The following is a 6304-nucleotide window of genomic DNA, read 5'->3' on the forward strand; positions in this document are numbered from 1 at the left end:
TATATATGTGTGTGTGTGTGTGTGTGTGTGTGTATAAGCTTATTTTAATGTTTCTTCAAAAACCATTTAAATTTATTACACATAAAACATTACTTGCTTCTTAGACTGTGAATATAGATACTGCAACAGGCCGATACCTTTTGCTCCCACATTAACATTGTGGCATTTTGGCACTTTCCTTGAACCGTGGTTAATTTCTGACCCTGGCTAAGTTCAAAAGTGATCACAGACATGCGAGATGGTTTAAAGAGGGTGCATGAAATTCCCTGGGAGGTACTTTATTTGAGCAGGCTGCCTAAGTGCTATCGTGGAGCTCATCAGCCGATAGCCTCCCATATGCCAGCGCCTCCTCTGGGCCTTCACTGACAAGATAAGATAAGTCAATTGTTCACCTAATCGATCAGGTATATCAGCACTGACCCGAAGGCTGTCGGTCAAAGGCTCTGGCCTGGTCTGTAGCCGGTCATGCTGGAGAACTGTCCGGCAAGTGTGGGTGAGTTTGTGTTACAGTTACAATATCAGACCAACTCTGAATACACTATTATTAAAAAGTTTGGGGTCGGTTAGGTTTTTCTGTGTGTCTCATATTCACCAAGGCTGCATTTTTTTTTAGAGATGTATAAACAAATAAATGTCAAAAATACAGTAAAAAGCAGTAATAACGTTAAATAACCGTTTTCTATTTGAATACATTTTATAATGTAATTTATCCCAGTGATGCAAAGCTAATTTTCAGCATAATTACTGCAGTCTTCAGTGTCATATGATCCTTCAGAAATCATTCTGATATGCTGATTTGCTGCTCAAGAAACATTTCTGATTATTATCAATGTTGAAAACAGTTGTGCTGCTTAATATTTTTGTGCAAACCATACATTTGTTTTCCAGGAATCTTTGATGAATAGAAAGTTCAAAGAACAGAATTTATTGGAAACAGAAATATCCTGTAACATAAATGTCTGATGGATTCAATGCATAATTGCTAAATAAAAGTATTAATTTCTTTAAAAAAATACTGATTGACTTTTCAAAGTAATGCATTACATATATCAGTACAGTAAGTACATAAAAAAATATTAACTCGGATAATATTCACTACCAGTCAAAAGATTTTGGACAGTAAGTTTTTTTAAAGAAATTCTCTTCTGCTCACCAAGCCTGCATTTATTTGATCCAACATACAGCAAAAACAGCAATATTTTGAAATATTTTTACTATTTAAAATAACTGTTTTCTATTTGAAAATATTTTAAAATGTAATTTATTCCTGTGATTTCAAAGCTGAATTATTAGCATCATTACTCCAGTCTTCAGTGTCACATGAATCTTCAGAAATCATAATATTCTGATTTGCTGCTAAAAAAAACCAAAAACATTTATTATTATTATTATTAATATGTTGAAAACAGCTGAGTAGATTTTTTTTCCCAGGTTTCTTTGATGAATAGAAAGTTTAAAATATTTTCAAACAGAAACCAGTTATTATTATATTACTGCTTTTGCTGTATTTTGGATCAAATAAATGCAGGCTTGGTGAGCAGAAGAGACTTATTTAAAAAACATTAAAAATCTTAATGTCCAAAAACTTTTGACTGGTAATGTAGTTTAAATTAAAAAAAATACTATATTTGACCTGTTACTTCAGATTATTTCACATGCAACTCAATAACCCCAGAACACAACCCACAATTATTTCTGCATACTTCATAATCTTGTGCATTGTGAGAAACTGTACAGTCATGTGATCACTATTTGTATCTTTGTTTTTTTTCAGTAAGTTTGCATGCTGCATTTCTTACAGTCAGCAGCAGCGGTTTGTTTTGGAGGCATGCAGTCTTGCGTTCTGTAAAATCCCATTTTACACTACAGGCCTCCTCTAATCAATAAGCCTTCGGGGTCTGCTTTATCAATGTGTTTGGTATTCCAACGCTATGCTCTTTTCACATGACTGACTCCATGCATAATCGACTACTGGTAAAACACAGTCACTGAGCTTTTATTTTTTTATTCTGGCACCCTTCATCCCTGTCCAAGAGCCATCTTAATGTCCAAAAACTTTTGACTGGTAATGTAGTTTAAATAAAAAAAAATACTATATTTGACCTGTTACTTCAGACTATTTCACATGCTCAATAACTCAATAACCCCAGAACACAACCCACAATTATTTCTGCATACTTCATAATCTTGTGCATTGTGAGAAACTGTACAGTCATGTGATCACTATTTGTATCTTTGTTTTTTTTCAGGAAGTTTGCATGCTGCATTTCTTACAGTCAGCAGCAGCGGTTTGTTTTGGAGGCATGCAGTCTTGCGTTCTGTAAAATCCCATTTTACACTACAGGCCTCCTGCTCTAATCAATAAGCCTTCGGGGTCTGCTTTATCAATGTGTTTGGTATTCCAACGCTATGCTCTTTTCACATGACTGACTCCATGCATAATCGACTACTGGTAAAACACAGTCACTGAGCTTTTATTTTTTTATTCTGGCACCCTTCATCCCTGTCCAAGAGCCTTGTGGACATGAATGAAAAGAAGCAATTAAATTTTACTTGGAGGCACAAAGCACAAGGGCGTGCATTACATTTGTATGCGTGTGAGTTTATTTCTGCATGTACATAAAAAAGATGACTGTCACTCCATCTTTTTATTATTAATAAACCTATTACAATATCTTTACATATGGCACTTTTTACATGCTAATAAATCATTTTTAAATGAAAGTGTCCAATGTTTAAGAGCATCACCCAGTCAAGATGAACTGTTTGTTCATGTTTGCATATATTCACTTACTGTATGAACATAATTAAAATGATCATGAATAATCACTTTACTTATTAATGTGCATGCAATGCAGTTAGTGTATAACATATGATCTTTTTCTTTCATGCACAGTCAAACCCAGGTTTTAATCGCTGCACAAGTGCCAGAGGAAGCTGACAGGATCCTCCGATTAGTAAAATAACCATTTAGAATTGCTATTCAAATGATGAAATATAATTTATTTCCATCCAAAATGCTTGCACAACGGGGAGAATAAATTAAATTTGCACAATATTTACTAGGGCTGTGCGATATTGAAGAAAAATGCGATATGCGATAACTCATTAAATAATGCAATATTCGATATGCGATACGATAATGCTTAAAGTGCCACATGCTCAGATGAAACAGTTTTACTCAGCTGTTGCTGAGTCAGTTCTGTGAACTTCTATAACTATCTTGTGTCATATATATATGGTTATTTGTATGTATGTATGTACCAAGAGTTCCTGTAAAACTACAACAAATTTCTTGTGTTTGCGCACACTTAAGTGGTGAATAAAGCTCATTCTGATTCTGATTCTAATAAGAAAGCACCCTTTTCTCTTTGTCTTTTGTTCATGGCCCCAAATATTGCAAGCTGTAGCGATATGCATATTGCGATATGTACATTTGCGATATTTCGATAATTTCGATATATTGAACAGCCCTAATATTTACAAAAAAAAACTATAATTCTCAGAAGTGAACCAGTATCAGTATCACTAGTGTGTTATTAAGCCTGCTTGTGGTTAATGCAACAGATGAAGAAAGACTTTAGTTAAAATATCAGTTTTAAAAAACTGAATAAAAGGGCCACATATAAATATGCCGCAACAAGGATGTATTCCACTTAAAAAAAAAAAAAAAGATAATACACTCCTTACAGGATACTTGATATTTATATACATATGAGCCTGTTTGGAAAGTACCCTCATGGACCACCAATGGAAATAACAAGCCCTTTCGGAAGCCAAGCCATCTCAAAGGTCATGTATGTTCAGAGCCGCTGTCGCTATACGTGATGGAAAACTGCTCGGTATATCAAATCAAAGTCTTTTCTTCAGGCCTGCACAGGCGAATTTCCAAGGTGCCCTTTGAGATCGAGTAATCAGTGCAAGAGACTCCAGAAGAAACGGCTTCACTCGGAAAGCAGCAGGCGCAAATTATACATCGGCCGTCTCCCTGCTGTATTCACACATCTGCCGGGATTACACACACAGCTCTCCGAAGTGGCTCACCTCCGCTCTCCGTCTGGATTATGTGACGCTCGGGCCTGGTGAGAGCACTTGAACACAGGTACATACGGACTGATCTGAAAAAACTCAGAGATGGGTTTCAGAGATGCTGGCGAGTATCCCCTGATGGGAAAAATCTGCTGCAGTGTCCTTCACATATAGTGATTTGAGCTTGGAGTAAATATGAAACTATAAAATCTCATAAGACTCATCCAACACGCCTCATCTTTTAAACATTTAATAACGAATTCAATGGGTTCATTAGTGGATAACCATCAAAGTCAATGTATCATCTAATTCTGAAGCTATTCATAAAGATGACATTAAACAGTATTCGCATTACATGTAATTGTTGATATATGACGTATATTGAAATGCAATAGTATCCACCCACTTTTTCCGTGGTATTTAATATCTTGGTTCCGGGATTATTTAATGTTTGTTTATAAAATGCAGAAAAAAAGAACAACTCATTCCATGAAGCTTTGCAAATTACATAATTGAATCAGAAATTAATACTTTTATTCAGCAAGGACGTGGTATATGTAATTTATTCCTGTGATGGCAAAGGTTTCAACATCCATGAAAACTGTTTTTTTTTTTTTTCTCGAAACCATGACACACTACAATTCAAAACTTCTGAGTAAGATAAAAAAAAAATATGAACACTTTTAAATTTATATTTCAAATAAATGCTGTTCTTTTGAACTTTCTATGCATCATAGAATCCTGAAGTATCCTGAAACAAATGTATCATGGTTTTCACAAACAATAAATAAATGAATAAAAAATAAAGCAGCACAACAGTTTTCAACACTGATAATAATCAGAAATGTTTCTTGAGCAGCAAACCTGCATATTAGAATGATTTCTGAAGGATCATGTGACACTGAAGACTGGAGTAATGATACTGAAAATTCTGCTTTGCATCAGAAGAATAAATTACATTTTAACATGTATTAAAATAGAAAACAATGATTTTAAATTGAAATAATATTTCACAATATATAATAATTGTTTGTATCAAATAAATGCAGCCTTGGTGAGCAAAAGAGACTTTTTAAAAAATTTTAAAAAAAAATTACATTATTTAAAATATAAAATTGAAACATAAATTAGGTTTATATGTTATCAATTCAAGAACATGAATGGGATTTTGCCTGGAACCCTTTTTTTGTGATCTATATGCAGTGAGAAAAAATGTAATAATGTAAAATGGACCTGAAATTTCTTCAGCTGGATTTGCGTGGATTGAGGGTGAAGAGGGTGTTGATTTTAATAATGTTATTTGCTCAAAAAAAAAAAAAAAGTTGTTTCAGGGGCAAAATAAAATGAATGAATACTGATGAATCATCCTGAAGAAGATCAGGGACATTTATTAAGAAAGTAAATGGGGTCAATTTGGATTTCATGTTGACTGTAGGACAAAAAGGATTTAAGAATACAAAAACATTTGAATTCTGAAAGCTTAAACTCCCATTTCACAAACATTGCTGGCATATATCCCATTAGTCTGTCTCCCAAAAAAGACAAAAAACAGGAAGTGAAGCCGCCACACACAGACTCCACGTATTCTCACACACACCGCACACCAAAAGCGTAAGTGACAGCATCGTCTCGCCTACCTGAATAAATGCAACACTTCCCCACCTCTCAACTCACCGGCTGTCACCCGAAGCTCTCCTATCAAACACACACAATCTCGCTCTCTTGTACCTGCGCCTTTTGTGTGGGCCTACTCCTGCTGCGCGTCCCACAAAGCTCCTTTGATGCATGTCTGCATGCAAGTGTGTGAAGAGGGCTGTGCGAGTGTTTAGGTGTGTTCTTGTAGAGAGTGACGAGAAGAAAAGATGAATGAAATTTTCATCTTTCTCGCTGTCAGGTGATGTCAGGGCAATGGATGGAGGCCGATGCGCGGAACATATTTGCTTGCATGAATAGGTTAGTGTGAGATGTGTCTGTTTGTGTGGGAGGTGCTGTCAGTGTGATGCTGTGCAGAAGTGAAGACGCATGGGCCGCTGTGAACTAACTCAAGTATATCAGTGCGCACTCCTACAAATAAAGGTTCTTTATCGACATCAATGGTTCCACAAAGAACCTTTAAAATCCATGGAGCCTTACATCGCACTAAAGGTTCTTTGTAATGAAAAAAGGCTCTTTATATTATTAAAATGTTCTTCACGTGAAGAAAAAATGTCTCTTTTAAGATTTGTTCACTGAAGGTTCTTTGAGGAACCCATAGAGGTTCAAAAAGTAGGTTTTT

At 35.3% G+C, this 6304-nt stretch overlaps 1 protein-coding gene across 4 annotated transcripts in view; it reads right to left on the minus strand.

Moving 5' to 3' along the window:
• The window catches only part of qkib (QKI, KH domain containing, RNA binding b), a 113429-nt gene that overhangs the window by 58289 nt on the left and 48836 nt on the right, over nt 1–6304 (minus strand). The gene's annotated exons all lie outside the window — the stretch shown is intronic.

This window comes from Sinocyclocheilus rhinocerous, unplaced genomic scaffold (genome assembly GCF_001515625.1).
Source record: "Sinocyclocheilus rhinocerous isolate Xijiao unplaced genomic scaffold, SAMN03320098_v1.1 scaffold345, whole genome shotgun sequence".
NCBI classification, from domain to species: domain Eukaryota; kingdom Metazoa; phylum Chordata; class Actinopteri; order Cypriniformes; family Cyprinidae; genus Sinocyclocheilus; species Sinocyclocheilus rhinocerous.